Raw genomic sequence first — 17220 nt, 5'->3', positions numbered from 1 at the left:
TTAATTAACCAATGTAATTAGGGCATATTCCATAATTAACATTACAACCCTTAGGTTCCATTTTCATTAATGTTTTCACATTAATTTCACTTTTCCATGCCAAACATGCATCTAGGTTTTATATAGCTAAAACCCCAACTTTTGTAAATTTACACAAAAGCCCCAACTTTCACAAAGTTACCAAACCAACCCCAACATCTCAAAATACTAAAATTTAAAGACAAAGCCCATAGTGAGGAGTAGGTTATCCCTACCTCGAAAGATGACTCCCAACCAAGAAGGTGAAGAAAACGAAAATGCTCCAAACCACGAATTTCTCGGATCAGAAGATAGCCCTCGACGATCAACAACTCTTTTGTAAAGGCCAAAGGTGAGGAAATCACTCATACTAGATCAATACCTAGAGAGAATTCAAGGTTTTAGAGAGAGGAGCTCTTAAAATGGGTTTTAGAAAAAGTAGGATAGAGAAAGGAAAGTAAAAACTGATTTAAAATCACCCAGCGGATAACTCATATACGCATGACCCGCTCGAGTGGAGAACACAACGCTCGAGCGCCAAGAACAAAAATCTGAACACGCTCGAGTGCAATAAGGCCCGCTCGAGCGCCAAGACACAAGAATAAAGCACTTCCGCTCGAGCGCAAAAACCAGTCCGCTCGAGCGTAGATTTCCCTCTCCCATAACTTATACCCAGAAAGTACTACCCGCTCGAACGCCACCAAACCCGCTCGAGCACTACCGCTCGAGCGTAAACAAACCCGCTCGAGCGTAAAAATCACATCTGCAGAAGTTTTGCAGGAACACGAAATACTGGAGGTGTGCAATCCCCGCTCGAGCGCAAGAAGACCCACTCGAGCGGATCGCCTAAAAACTGGACAACAAGGAATTGAAACCAAGGCCAAACCAACCTGTAACAACCCTGCTCAAAACATCCTAAAATTCAATCAAGTGGAATTAAAGGACGGCAACAAGATAGATACCACTACAAACTTCACGGAACCGAGTCCGGAATACAACAGAACAGTAAAGGGACAACCGGGATCGTTATAAAATCCCAAATGCCAAGTACATGTTATTCACATCTCAATGCCCCAGTTCCAATCCCAAGCATACGTTTTACAACAAGTATGAAATGGAAACCAAACATATAATAAGTGCCCTACAGGCTTACAAATTTATCCAAGAACATTCTTAGTTACACAAAATGGAGTTTCAACTCAACGCAAATACAGCCTTAGGCTTACATTCAACAAATAACAATAAAACAAAAATGAAGCCTCAGCTCTGAGTCCTCCCAAGTCAATGCCTCGGCGAAGGCATAGCACTTGTACCTGAAATCGTTTCCTTTATAGGGTGAGCCATAGCCCAGTGGAGATACACTGCACAACATATAGACCATGACAAGACTAAAGAGGAGTATACTCATGCCATGCTCATAAATAAACAGTTTATCTTTATCTTTTTATAAAGCATGCAATGTTGAGATGTAATAACAGATATAAAATCATTTCCATTTTAAACCATATATGTTACATGAATACAAGTTCTGTGAATCTCTAGGTGAGTGTCTGCAAGTAGGCCCTAATGCACTACCACTGTTATTTTTACCAGTAAACTGGAAGGCTCGACACGGTTTTACACCCACATATCTAGATGCACTAAGTATTCATCTTTTCGCAAATAGATATATTTCCAAACATTTCTCAAAGAACAGATACATTTCTAATGAAATGAATGCAATGCAATGTCCAATGCAACAAATGAGGAATGTGGTTCAATTTACCTAAGTCTCATGCATTTCTATAACAATCATGGCCATCCTCCACCGATAGCCCAAAACAGATATTTCTTAATAGATATTTAAACAATTAAATTTCAAAAAAAAATTCTGATAAATACAATCTACTCCACATCTTATCAAATATGAAGAACTACATTAGTTTTCATATCACAATCACGTCCGGTAACCTCTCAAGGTCCATTTCTAACTGTGTCGGTTTTATTCCAATAGATACATTAAACAAAATAATACCGTTAATGCCCAAGAAAATATTATTTTCTTTCCAAACTCATTCTCCAAGCATTATTTAGTTATAACATCCTATTTTGATTGAAAGCCCCAAAAATTAAACATAATTCCTTTATTTTCTTTAAAAATGCTATTTTGGTCACAAACTAGTAAAAATTTCAAAACCAATTGAATCGAAGTCCGTTTTTGTTCAAATTTAAAACATAACTCTTTCATAACCTTAGAAACATATTCGAGGTTTACACTTTCGCAATTTGGGTATCAACTTTTTATTTTTCTCAAAATTTCTCTTTTAAGAAAATAAATCACAAATTTTTTCAAAAATTCTAATTAAATTATATACAACTCTAAACTCTCTATAATCAAGTAAAAGTGCATAAAGAAGTGCAGGAAAAATCCCTACCTCAAGCTAGAAGGAGAAAAAGAAAATGGTACGTACCATAAAATCAACTATTAAATATTTATTATAATCTTATATAATAAATAAAAACAACTCCTAAGGTGGTTATTACCAATCACATTTTAAAAGGACCAAATAGTTAAACGTGAGTCAATTTAAATTAATCCAAGTCATGGGCCTCACCCTTAAGTCAAAATGGTCCAATTATATACCAAAATAGACCCTAACAAATTTATCTCAAATCATGGTGTGGACACCCAAAAGTCAATTTTAAATTCTGCTATCAATTGAACCGAACACCAATCAGTCTGTGAATTTTCATACAATAAATACTTATCATTAAATTCTGAAATTTATATCCAACGTGCTAGACTCATATGGGAACAACATATAAAATTTTCATAATTTTTTAATATCATGAGCTATTTTTAAAAAATACAAAATCGGTCTCTTTTCGCACAGAATTTACACGACAATCAAATTCGAAAATTTGCTCAATTAAATTATGTGTTGGTTATTTAAAAATAAAATAAAATGGGTCATTACAAACTGAAAGTTTGAAGTTTGAATGAAGAGTCACAATGTTTGGAAACATGGTGACTATTGAGTTTGATTTCAATGGTTGCAACCATTGATCAACAACCACCATATATACTATAAATATATGAACAGAACATGGGTTCAATTTATTTTTTTTTCTCTCGGTATTTTCCTCTTCCAGATTGTATTCTTCTGCGTGATAAACACCCTCACGGGAACTCCGATCCATTGCCATTGTTAAGACCATCTTACAAAATTTATGTAGTGTAAAATTCATGTGTATAATAAATTTAAATCACAAAATAATAATTTTATGTAATTTCTAAATAATTAAATCTAAATTCGTTATATTACTGATAAATTTTTTTGCCAAAATCCTTGCCCAATGGAGAGTATTGTGCCAGTTGTTCCACGTGGCATACATTTTTGGACTTGTGAAAGTAAATTTATTTTAGGGAAAATTACTGTCTAGGTATTTTTTTTAAAAATAATTACGTAGAGATAAAAAGGTTTATGAATTATCATTAATTTTAATTTTTCTTTTCATCTTTTAGACAAACATGTTATTTCCCCTTTATTTTATCTTATTATTATTATTTTTTCTTTTACGCTAGTATGATTAGTTCATAAGCCAAGAAATTAGAAAGGAGAGAATGTGAGCAAGGAAAGAAAAAACTTAAGACTCGTTTGGGAATAGATTATTTTAGTAATTTTTAAATTTTTTACGAAAAAATGTGTAGAAAAATAGAAAGAGTGATGTGATAATTTATAATAATTTTTTAACTTTTTAACTAAAATATATAATTGAGAAACGAAACCTTAAAATCATACGACTCTAGTACAAAAGAGATAGTGATGTTTCACTTCTTTGCTTGACCCGTTTGGATACAAAACTTCCGTCTCTATTTCGTTTAAATTTTTAAAAATTATTTTTTACGTCCCATTTGTTTTGGTGTAAAATATTTTTCAAAATTTTTAATATTTGATACAATAAAAAATAAAGTTCAATGGAAAACATTTTTCTGTCTCTGTTTCTTGGTTTTACAAATTTGTATGTAATTTATGTGTGTATCGTCTGTTTGATTTGTGAGTTTAAGCATAGCTTGATACTTTACTATTCTGTTTTTGTGTTTTGTGTTTTTGTGTTGCGAATGATTTTGCAAGATGGACCTTAATTCTACATATTTTAAGAATTTTATCCTCATGAAACAAATTAAATCATAGAATAAATCCAACAATTGAGAAATGCATTTCCAAGGAGCACATGAATTTTTGTAGTTAATCATTTTAGAATCCTACCTGTTGGCTTGATGTCTGTACTTATTTTAATGATAGAATACCACTAAGAGTCTTGTTCCATGGGAAGCTTCCACCATCTAGCAAGCAAGGCTTTATTTTTAGCAACAATATTACTTATCTCAAATAGTTAAATGATCTTTTTCCCTTCTTCATATCTCTGTCAAACCAGCATCTAGAGATCCCAATCTTAGAGCATGGATTACTGAAAATCACAAAGTGAAGAGTTGGCTTATTGACTCAATGAGTCCGTCGCTAATGCAACGTTTTATTTGCCTTCCCACCACTAATGAGTTATGGAAGGCCGTATCCAAAACGTTCTATGATGGATCAGACGAAACTTATACTTTTGAGTTGAACCAGAGATTTTTTCTACCAAGCAAAATGGTCAACCATTATCAACATACTATAATGAACTTGTTGCTATTTTCCAGTAAATTGATCATAGAACTACATCTCAGGAAGGAACAGTCAAAGGGTTACTCCAATTGCACTCCGCAATAGCTAGGCTTCGAGTTCATATTTTTCTAAGTGGAATTGACTCTAAGTTTGATCAGTTTTGTGAAGAAATCTTGCGAAAAGACCCAAAACTTGATTTGGAGAGCACATATGCATATGTCTGGAGACAATATCAACAGAGATAGACAATAGGGAGCTATCGTCCAATCTCTAAGAACTCGGCTATGCTGGCCAACAAAACTCAACAAGGACCGTTGGCTAGATCATCAAACAATCGAAACAACCAATCATCTAGAAAAGGCTAACAGCTTGGTATGCACCCACTGCAGGGAAAAAGGTCATTCGGAATAACACTGCTATGAGATTATTGGCTATCCAGAGTGGTGGGACTTTTTAAAGAAACCTCAAAAAAAGACTGTTGGGAAAACTCTACTAACATCCACGGAGGAAAATCAGCCATTGCCTACGGAAAATATTGCATATCCAGGTATTATTGGTAAAGCATCTGTCTTCTCTGCAACTTCTAAGAATCGATCACATGACGAGGGATTCTAGTCAGTTAAAATCTGTTCTCCATTCTCCTCAATCAGTTATTTCCAATGCCAATGGTAGTACCTCACCTATTATTGAAAAAGGATCTGTTGTCTTGTCTAATACCCTCACATTAGATACTATCCTTGTTGTTCCATCTCTTGCCTACAATCTTTTGTTGTTAGCCAAATTACTTCAACTCTTGCTTGTACTGCAACTTTTTGGCCCTCATTTTGTCTTTCACGACATTCTAACTTGGAAGATTCTTGGTTATGGTGTTAGAAGGGGTAGCCTCTACTACTTGGAATTCATAGAGAATGAGGGATCGAAAATCAGTCAAGCAAATCACGTTAGCAGTAAAGACAAGGCTGAAGCAACTATATGGTTATGGCACCATAGATTATGACATCTTTCTTTTGGTTATCTTAAGAAATTGCAACCATAACTTTTTTCAGCTGTAAATGATTTGGCTTTTCATTGTGACACTTGTGAACTGGATAAAAGCCACCGAATTTCTTATTTACCGAGTTTGAATAAAAGTTCAGAACCTTTTGAGGTTATTCACTCTGATGTTTGGGGTCCTACAAAGGTTCCCTCTATTTCTAGAGCTCGTTACTTTGTGACATTTGTTAATGAATGCACTAGAATGACTTTGGTGTCCTTGCTTAAAAAAAAGAATGATGTATGTCTAGCATTTCAGCACTTTTACAAAATGACACACACTCAGTACCAAAAGCAGATTCATGTTTTGCAGACTGACTATGGTACCGAGTTTGTAGATGGCTCTCTTGGTAATTTTCTGAGCAACCATGGCATTCGTCATCAGACTTCATGCACCTATACTCCGCAACAAAATGGTTTGGCAGAGAGGAAGAATAGACAACTTTTGGAGGTTGTGCGCGCCTCCCTCTTTGGCATGAACATGCCTCAATTTTATTGAGGTGAGGATGTGAAATTTGCTGCCTACCTCATCAATTGAACACCTTCTCGAGTAATAGACTTTCAAACTCCTCAACAAAAACTACAATCCTTACTTTCAATTCCCCACCTTTTCAATCTTGAACCTCAAGTTTTTTCATGTACCGTGTATGTTTAGATCCCAAAAATCTTACGAAACAAACTTGATCCATGTGCAAAACGATGTGTCTTCGTTGGTTATTCTAACTTTCAAAAAGGATATAGGTGCTATTATCCACAAACCCGAAAGCTCCATGTGACTCTCGATGCGTCTTTCCTTGAATTAGAGCCTTATTACTCCAGGGGAGTCTCTAGCAATTCCCTTCAGGGAAAGAGCTCAAGTGAAGAGAATGTTCAACAAGAGAATGGCGGAGGTGATGAGTTTATCGAGTTAGAAGAGGTGAATGAATTTTTTAAGCAACAAGGTTGTAATGATGTGCAACAATTCTGTGATCACAACCATGAAATGGAGAGTGACTCATTAATTTCTCCTGAAGAGGCATTGGTTTTACCTAACATAATTGAATCATCACCGATACCCTCAAATTTGCCTCCGTCTACACCATTAATTGAAGAGTCAACCCAGAATGTTCCTCCTCAAGTAACTACAAATCCTGTGTTTGGAGAGTCTAATGAAACATATGTTCCTATAAAAAATATAGCTCCTAGATATCCCCAAAGATTGAATAGAGGAGTTCAAAAAAAAACAATATGAACCTGATCATAAAGCCAAGACCAAATACTCAATTAACAACTATGTGTCCTCTCATAGGTTGACTGAAGCATATGCATTTACTGTTAATCAACTATCCATGGTTTCTATTCCTAGTAATGTGCAGGATGCATTGGCTGATCCAAAATGGAGAAAGGCGATAAACGAAGAAATGGAGGCTTTGAAAAAGAATGCCACTTGGGAACTTGTTCCACTGTCTAAAGGAATGAAGACAATTGGATGTAGATGGGTGTTCACGGTGAAACTCAAACCAGATGGAAGTATTGATAGATATAAAGCCCGGCTAGTTGCAAAGGGGTATATGCAAAGGTATGGAGTAGACTATCAGAATACTTTTGCACTAGTGGCCAAGATCAATACGATTCGCATTCTTATATCTATAGAAGCAAATTGAGACTAGACTCTACAACAATTTGATGTGAAAAATGCTTTCCTTAATGGAGATTTGGAAGAAGAGGTCTATATGGAGCAACCAATCAGGGTTAAAAGTAATTCTTCGTGTAAAGGTGAAGTCTGTAAATTGAAGAACTCATTGTACGGGCTAAAACAGTCACCTAGAGCATGGTTTGGGAGATTCTCGGCTACAGTGAAGGAGTTCAGCTATAAGCAAAGTAACTCAGATCATACTTTGTTTATAAAACACAAAAAAAGGAAAAGTAACTGCTTTAATTGTGTATGTTGATGATATGGTTTTGACAAGAGATGACTCATGCGAAATGAAAGCTTTACAGGAGTATTTAGCCACTAAATTTGAAATGAAGGATCTTGGGAAACTTATATATTTTTTGGGAATTGAGGTAGTAAGATCGAAACATGGAGTTTTTCTTTCACAACAAAAATATGTGTTAGATCTTCTAACCAAAACCGGAATGCTTGGTTGTAAACCAGCAGAGACACCCATAGAAATGAATCATAAGCTCGAAATTCTCCCCGATCAAAACCCAGCAGACAAGGGTCGTTATCAGCGATTAGTTGGAAGATTAATCTACTTATCACATACAAGGCCAGATATAGCATATGCGGTGAGCATTGTGAGCCAATTCATGCATGCACCAAGTGAAGCACATATGGAAGCGGTCTATTGGATCTTAAGATACTTAAAGAGTGCTCTAGGAAAAGGTTTGTTGTTCTCAAAAAATGATATCTCTAACATTGAAAAATACACAGATTCTGATTGGGTAGGTGATCCGACAACCAGAAGGTCCACATCTGGTTACTTTACGCTTGTGGAAGGTAATCTGGTCTCTTGGAAAAGCAAAAAGCAGAAGGTAGTAGCAAGATCAAGTGCTAAAGCCGAATTTCGAGATATGGCTCATCTTGTATGTGAAATGATATGGATAAGGAATATACTGAGGGACTTAGGGATTGACTACGCAAAACCTATGAATCTTCACTGTGATAATAAGGCAGCCATTGAGATTGCACAAAATCCTGTTCAACATGATCGCCCTAAACACGTTGAAGTTGATCGTCATTTAATCAAGGAGAACCTCGATGAAAAGATTATACAATTTCCCTTTATTCAATCAGAGAGTCAGATGTCTGATATGCTCACAAAGGCCGTTTCAGGGAAGGTGTTTCATGGCATAATTGACAAGTTGGGCATGATAGACATCTATGCACCAACTTGAGGGGGAGTGTGTGCGTGAGTTGTACACAATATTAAATTGATTCTAATTGATCCTAGAAATCTGGTTAGCTAAGCAATCATGTATATAAATATAGAAATGATTTGTTTTCCTATTTTTAGGACCAATTTTAGGATGTAATAGTATCTATATATTGCCTCTGTTTTTGGAGAAGAATACACATTGGAAAATTTTGCAAAAACTCTATTATTTGACAACTAGTTTACTAGGGGCCGTGCAAGCTACGAGCTATTATTACATTATATTTACGTTTTGTATTTTGATAATATTTTAAAAATTAGAATATTGTTTTATGAAATTGAATATAATAAAGCATTAGATATATGATAGAATTATGTGGTATGATATGTATTATTTTTTGATTTGTTATACACCTAATGATATAGACTCCAATTTTATTACCATATCGTTTGGGTGAATTTATAAGACTTTAACATTTCTTCCAAATTTATTTTTTTAAAAAAAAAATTATGTGTGTAACTTTTCTCAACACATAAATATAAAACAAATACTAAGGTAATTCTCCCATCTAAAAAAAACTACTAAGATAATTCACTGAACTAATAGAGAAGCAAAAGAAAATACATCTATAAACAAATGACTAATTTTATTAATATATAAATCATACTTGCATAACAAATAACTAGTTTTATTAATAAGTAAATCATTAAGTAAATTAATAATATTTCATGATAGGAAAAATATTTTTTAGTTAACCATTTTGTTAATAAATAAATCATTAAGTCAATTAATAGTTTTTAATAATATGAGAAATATTTTTCAATAAACAATTTTGATAATTTATTATTGCACTGGAGAATAGTTTTTTTTTTCCCCTAAGTATTGTGTTAAATTAAAATTTATAACAAACGATAGTTGTAATTTCTAGTATTATAGGATTGATTCATATTTTAAACAAACCTTATGGGTGTATTTGTAATTTGTTAAAAAATAAAAGATTTATATTTCATAATTGATCAAGAATATTTGCGTAATTACACCAAAATTGTTTCACCAACCAAACTAAAGGGCAAAATAGCAATTTCAAAATAAACTAAGGGTAAAATAGGAAAAAAAATGACAAGCCACAAGTAGCAAGCCGCCTCTTATATATATATATAGATATATGATGGTAGTATAATAAAAGAAATAAGGTTTAAAATATTATGAAATTTTGAAAGAATGTATATAATTCTTATTCTTTTGAAGAACAAATCACAAAATCTCTTAAGTTGAAATTCATCAATTCAAATATGGCACAAATAATTCTAGTTATTCATTCGTTTGGTTTAGTTTTGAAATTATGATTTGAGTACAGAGTTGTGATTCAAATGTGGAATTATAAGTTGAGTTTTGAAAAGAGAAAATTTATTTGGTTATAAAAGAGTTTTTAGTTTTGAAAAGAGTTTTGAATTGTATTTTGAATTTTGAGATTTTGAATTTTGAGTTATATTTTAAAAAAATTTGGATTTATTTTTTAAAAATATTATAAAATGTTTAAGAAAATTTTATATTTTTTATTTTGAATATATATTTTTATTTAATTTTTTTTAATTCAAATATTTTTTTTAAATATTTTTTTTTATTTTTAATTTTATTATTTTAAACTCAAAATACAACTCTACACTCAAATCGTAACTTCACACATAACTCAAAATTCAATTCAAAAATTATTTTCAAAACTCATAACCAAACACATAACTCAAAACTCCACATTACTTTGAAAACTGCACACTCAAATAGTAACTAAACATATAAACAAAAATATTAAAATATTAAAAAATATATTTATAAAATAAAATAAAATATTTTAAATAAAAATTATATATTTAATTAAAAAAAATTAAATTTTTTAATATTTAAAAAATATATTTAAAATATTTTTAAAAAATACAGCACACAAATATATGAAATATAGTGCACGTTAAAATAAATAAATAAATATTTAAAATATAAAATATTTATCCTAAAAATTAAAATTAAGAAATTTTTTAAATATTTAAAAAAAAATAAATCCAAAAAATTTCAGAAAAACAACTCAAAACTTTTTTTCAAAACTCATAACCAAATAAATTTTCCCTTTTCAAAACTCATAACTCAAAATATAACTCCACTCAAATTGTGATTCTAAAAACAATGTTAAAAACCAAAATAAAAAATAATTTTTTGAATTTTTTTTATTTAAATAGAATTTTGAAAAGAGTTTGATTTTGAGTTTTAAATTGAGTTTTGAGTTGTGTGTTGGTTATGAATTTTGAAAATAGTTTTTGAATTGAGTTTTGAAAAAAATTGTTTGGTTATGAGTTTTGAAATTTTTTTATTAGAATCACAATTTCAAAACACAACCAAACGCTACCCTAATTTTTTACCCAAGAAAACAATAATATATGATCTAAATTTATTAAAAGCACCTAAGCTTCTAATTCATCATATACGAGTTGGATGTATATCAAACAATTTTTTGATTGAAATTTTGTTTTTCATTTCCATAAAATTATGTCACAACCGACTTATTAGTGGTTACCATATTTTTGGATTTGCAAATCGAAAATGAACAAATTTTGAATAAAAATATCTTAGAACATGCACAATATATCCTGAGAAATTATAGATTGTTCTAAGAATACCGCGTGTTCGTACTTTTTAATCAATCATCATTTAATATGTCCATCATATTCTCCAATCACCCATCATAATATCTCACATACTCACTTTTTTCACTAATTACAATACTATATAAAATATTACGTGTCCATACTCCAAGATTACTTATCTTACTAGGAGTTTTCATTTCATTTCAATTTCAATTCAATTGCTAAATCATATCAGAGACGGCGTATTGAAACAGACTCGTCTACTATCAATTATTATTTTTTTATTTGGCAATCTTGTCCATTTCTAAATACACAAACTCAATATTCAAAAACAGATTAGGAATTTGTATACTTTTGAACTCTTTAACTATAAAAATTATATAAAAATCTTGTCTTCTTATTGGTATCATAAATCAATAATTTTATTATTTATTATTTATATAATTGCAGGACATGTGACACCATCTTACTCATTTGAAGGTTGTGAGAAGTTATGAAATGTAAAAAGATAATGGAAAACAAAGTGGAGAACATGAAACATGAAGTGGAGGTTGAAGGAAGTTATGAAAGCTCATGGAGAATGAAATAGAGGATGTAGAAGAGTGGGTAGTTTTAGGAAGTTTTTTTTTTTTTACAAATGTTTGCTTATAAATAGTCATTCATTGCTACATTGTAAAGGGAGAGAACTCAAATCAAAGACAATTGATTTCTATTTTTCTTATCATTTATATTTTCTACATTTTATTTTACGCACTTCCTTTTCGAAGGATTTATTTTTAACACTTCATTTTTGAAACATTTTATGCACTTCCTTTTCAAAGTATAGGAGTAGAGGTAAGTAATTGTTATTTTGATTATTCACTCAATCCCCCCAATTGTTTATTTAATCATCTTTCTCCGTCTCCTTCCTTCTTCTGTTAATTTTTCTTTTCTCTACACTTGGCAATTTTGAAATCCTGTTCATTGAGACAAATGAACCGTCAACACAAATTGTTTAATAATTGGCTTACATTTATGATATTTTCTTTTGTAGGAAAAATAAACCAACACTTTAAAAAATTTTAACTAGGATATGTGTTTTTTCAATCTTAGTGGTTGCTTTATGAAATATGTAGGACTAAAAATAGGAAATAATGGGTAAGTAACTAATAGAATTGTAAAGAGTTACCACGTAGTATATGAGTCGAACCCATATGATAATTTTTTCTCTTTTAGAGAGAGCAAGAAGAAGTAAACGTGATAAATTTTTGTAATTAAGAGGTTCAAAGGGTACGAATTCAAGGGGGTGAGATATATTCACAAATAGTTTAAAGGTCTTAGTGTAATTAATTTTGATTTAAAGGCATATATAATGAAATTATGTGACTGTAATGATCAAATTAATCTTTTATATATAAATAATTTAAAGATAAAAACTTATAAAATGAATGATTTAAATTATTGAAAAGAACAATGGTATAACTCCTCTAGTTAAAATGAGCCGGACTTGACCCATCTCCAATTGAAACGAAGTTCGACCTTTCTGGATAACCTTATTTACAGGGAAAAAAATTTTGGGGTAATTTCACATCAGAGCATCTTTAAAAAATTATTATTAAATTATTGACAAATTTTATACACATTAAAAAGTAAAATTATAAATTTTTTTTTCATGAATTTGTAATTAATTTTTAAAGTTGCTTGTGACAAGTAATTTCCCAAAAAATTTGCACAATGATGATGATAGTCTTTTGGCGCGATACGCAAAATAGTTATTGTAAGTACTATGTGGAGTGTTTGGAGTGTTTTTTTTTTTTTTTTTTTTTTTTTTTTTTTTTTTTTTTTTTTTTTTTAAGCGGATAACAAATGGTAATGATTTTTCTATATTTTGATTTTCTAACCAAAAATTGACATAACCCCAAAAGCAACAACCCTAATCCGACCTACCTGAGATAGATCTTCAGTAAAAAAATTTCCAACTGATGAATTGTTGACAATTTATTCATCTAAGCTTATCCTACGTGCCCAATTTGATCTATCTTGAGCTATTTTTTCCCTTTCAACTTCGGTTCAATAGATTACTTATTCATCTAAAAAGTTATACTGTTAGAAATATGATAACTAGTACTTCATTATTTATATTCTTAATATGTCCTCTCACATCAGACCATAAGTTCATCCCTTGTCTACTTTGATACCATGTTAAATTATTGATTATTAATTCATCTAAAAATTTAAATTAATAGAGAGACGAGCAAGTTTATTATTTATATCTGCCCTTCCATCTTAATAAGTGCCTTCTCAAAGCTTTTTTTTATCAGCTTAAATTTTTTTATAGCCTTTCTCAAGGCTTTACTTACAAACAAAATTTGTAATTCTAACACTAATTGAGTGTTTTTTTTTTAAATATATTTAATGCATAATTGAAAACATCTTGATTTCATTTATTTTGTATATCTTTGGCCAGCCAAAGAAGCTTCATAGAAATGAGATCAACTAGTTAGATTTACTCAACTATCACATGACTTTGGCAACCAAAGCAAGATATAAATAGCAATAAATACATAATTATCCTATGCTATGGGTTGATATTTGTGTATTAATAAGTTGATTAATTAAGTTTGTCACTTAGTTTATTTACTTCGTTACGCAGCATAAAATGAACCTCTTATGGTAAAGATCAATGTGAATCCACATATTAGTAACCATTGTCACACACAAATTTGGATGCATAGGATATCCAAAATATATGCATTTGCTTTTGACAAGATCATACCATTGCTTGAAAGTATGGTTCTACAGCTAGTATTAGTAATCATTTTTGCATAAACTAAGATCTCATGTTGTTTTCTTAGATCCTGCTGTGGTCCAAAAGTTATGAATTGATGTTGTGCTTTTACACCTTGGAAGATGTTGCTGGCACATATTGTCTTTGCCAAAGTCTTTGCTTTTGATAATAGCAAATTTCCATTCAATGAAGTCTTATGGTATTATAGTTGCTTTGATATTACGATACGTCTTCAAATTTCTCTTTCTTCCTGCCTAAATCACTGATAGGGCAAGTTGGGAAAGTTTGAATAATAGTAAAAAAAGTTACTAAAAATAGCATATTCTCAAAATAATCCATAATTGTTGGATAATACTTTAAGATTTTCATAGCTTGAAATTCTTACGTGGCCTAACAATTGTAAGTATTTTGCGATAAGGGGATAGGGTGATTTGGAAATAGATCGCTCGTTCTTGGTGAACTAAGATTGTGTTTGGATTGCGGATTTGTAGAGGAATTTAGAAAGAAAGAAAATAACATAAAATAAAATAAACTATCAATAGGTCATAATAGTTAAATTTAATTCTCATCAAATCCTATTAAAAAAAAGCTCTAGTAGAGGGGTGGGCTGAATACAGATTGAGGAAAAAATTCATAGCCTTGAAACACAAGTTAAAGCTGTGGAATCAGGAGGTTTTTGGGAATGTGGATCATCAACTACAACAAACTGAGGAGGTTCTTCATAGCTTTGATTTGGAGGTAGAAAACAAGGAATTAAATGAATATGAAAATAAAAGAAGATGTGAGGTCAGGGACATGGTGTGGAAATTAAGAAATAGAAAGGACTCTATATGGTTCCAGAAATCTAGATTGGATTGGACTCAGATGGGGGATAAGAATAGTAAGATTTTTTCACATTTGTGCCAGTAGGAGGAGATGTAAAAATTTACTAGATTCAGTTCATGTGAATGGGGTCAAAATTAAAGATCTAGTTGCAATCAAACATGAAGTTTGTAGGTTCTTTTCCAAGTTGTTTTTTGAAAATTGGGTGAACAGGCCTAAACTCGTAGGGGACTTTAAAACTATCGTCAGGGTCAAGGTTGAAGAGGTATTAGAGGCTGAATTTTCTGAGAATGAAATTTGGCTAGCTGTCAAGGAGTGTGGAGGGAACAAAGTGCCTAGGCCAGATGGTTTCAATATGGCATGCATTAAAAAATGTTGGAAATTCATGAAGGAAGATTTTGTTCAATTTATTAAGGAGTTTTATTCTAATGGAAAACTGGTTAATGGCATTAATAACTCCTTCATTGCCCTGATTCCTAAATCAGAGAATCCATCTGACTTAGCAGATTACACGCCTATTAGCCTTATCAATTCAACTTACAAGGTGTTGGCCAATGTGCTTGCTAGAAGGTTAAAGCTGGTACTTCCTAAGATCATAGGTGAGGTTCAAACTGCCTTTGTGGGAGGTAGATTTATTCTTGATGGAGTCTTAATAGTTAATGAAGTGGTGGATGATTGGAGGAAATCTAAGAAAAAAGGTATCATTCTGAAACTTGACTTTCAAAAAGCCTACGATTTAGTCAATTGGGGATTTCTACTGTCTATGATGTTAAATTTTGGTTTTGGTGAGAAGTGGGTGAATTGGACTAAAACTTGTATCTCAACGACAAGATTATCTGTGTTGGTGAATGGTTCACCTACAGAGGAGATTTCACCTGGAAAAGGATTAAGGCAAGGGGATCCACTTTCACCATTTCTTTTTACCATTGTGGCAGATAGGGATGGCAATAAAAACCATACCCAATGGTTACCCATGGAGACCCTACCCGAAATACATGGGTTTCCCCTATTTTTTTATCCATCGGGTCAGTAGGGGATTTAATTTAACTCCCCATTGGGGAATGGGTCGAGGAATGGGTCGAGCTTATTTCTTCGTATGTTTCAACACAGCTAGGGTTTTCTCACTCTCTCTCACTCCCACTCTCACTCCAGATCAGAGTTCCGATAAGAGATGTATAGATAACACACTGGATGAGTTCCGATTAGAGAACACAGTGGATGGGGAGGGTTGTGAACAGTGGATGAGTTCTAGATTCTCTGTTCCAGCATCGAAAGCAACTAGAGATCAGAGTTCTCCAGCGATCTCATTGGCGCTTAACACAGTTCTCCAACGTGGTGAGCTCTCTCTCTCTCTCTCTCTCGTTCTCTCTTGTTCTTCGGTTATTTTTGCTTTGTTTTTGGTCTGATTGAGAAACCCATATGGGCAAATACCTAGTTGATGATTGATTTTTTGGGGTAATTTATTTTTGCATGTTTGTAGATGCACTTATGAACATGTGCTGATGAATTAGCTTGCATGATATCAAGAACATTGTGGGTTTTTCTTCCCTTTCCTCGGCAACCAAACAGGGACCTGGGGTTGACATCTTTGTGAACATTGTGGGTTGTTAGCAAAAGTCGATACGAAGGTATCCCCAAATTCCCCTCTTTCCCAATTCATATTAGTTGCTGAATTTGAGATCTTCAATGTTCAATTGAGAGTACTGTTACTGTTTTATTAGACATTTCACTGATTTAAAATCAAAGCTCTTCGTCATCATGTCTTCCTCTTTTCACTTTATATATATATGTTTATATATACATATAAAGACAATGCCAACCATCCAGATTATTTTAAAATTTTCTCAAGTGGCTTTACAATGGGTGTTGGTCCAGCAATAAACAACTTAATATAATGATCTTGCAAATGAATGTTTCTTCTTTTAGTTTGCTTCATTATCAAATGATGAATGTTACTCTGTATTAGTTTGATAGTTGGACCATTGCCAATATGGGAAGTGGAAGCAGGAAACAGAAACATGGTCTAAATTATTATGGAAAATGGGAGACGATTCGTGATATAGACGTTTCTTCATATTATGCTAGAGTTTCAAAAACGTACCCTGAATGATTTTCTAAGACTTTCCTTAAAATTTCATGGTTTGGAGAACTGGGGAAATGGGTTTTTGTAGGGATTTTAGGGGTTGGTGGTTTTTAATGTGGGTTTTTGGTCTTGTGAAGATCTAGCTGCAATCCCAACCAAAACTAATGAATTAACCAGTTGCAATTTAAGCAAGGGACATGGCAAGTGGTATGTGTTCCATGTGTTATAATAGAATGGTAGAATTGCTTACATTGATGTAGCTAGCATTGTTGAATTTGTAAAAACCAGGCTGCAAAGGCTTATATTCTTCTCTCTCTCTCAAAGCCACATGAAAAGGGAATTATCAAGTTTCGGTCAAAA

This window comes from Camellia sinensis, chromosome 6, assembly GCF_055761805.1.
Source record: "Camellia sinensis isolate YWXY chromosome 6, ASM5576180v1, whole genome shotgun sequence".
NCBI classification, from domain to species: Eukaryota; Viridiplantae; Streptophyta; class Magnoliopsida; order Ericales; family Theaceae; genus Camellia; species Camellia sinensis.
The sequence above is the reverse complement of the archived record's forward strand: the minus strand, read 5'-3'. Positions refer to the sequence as shown.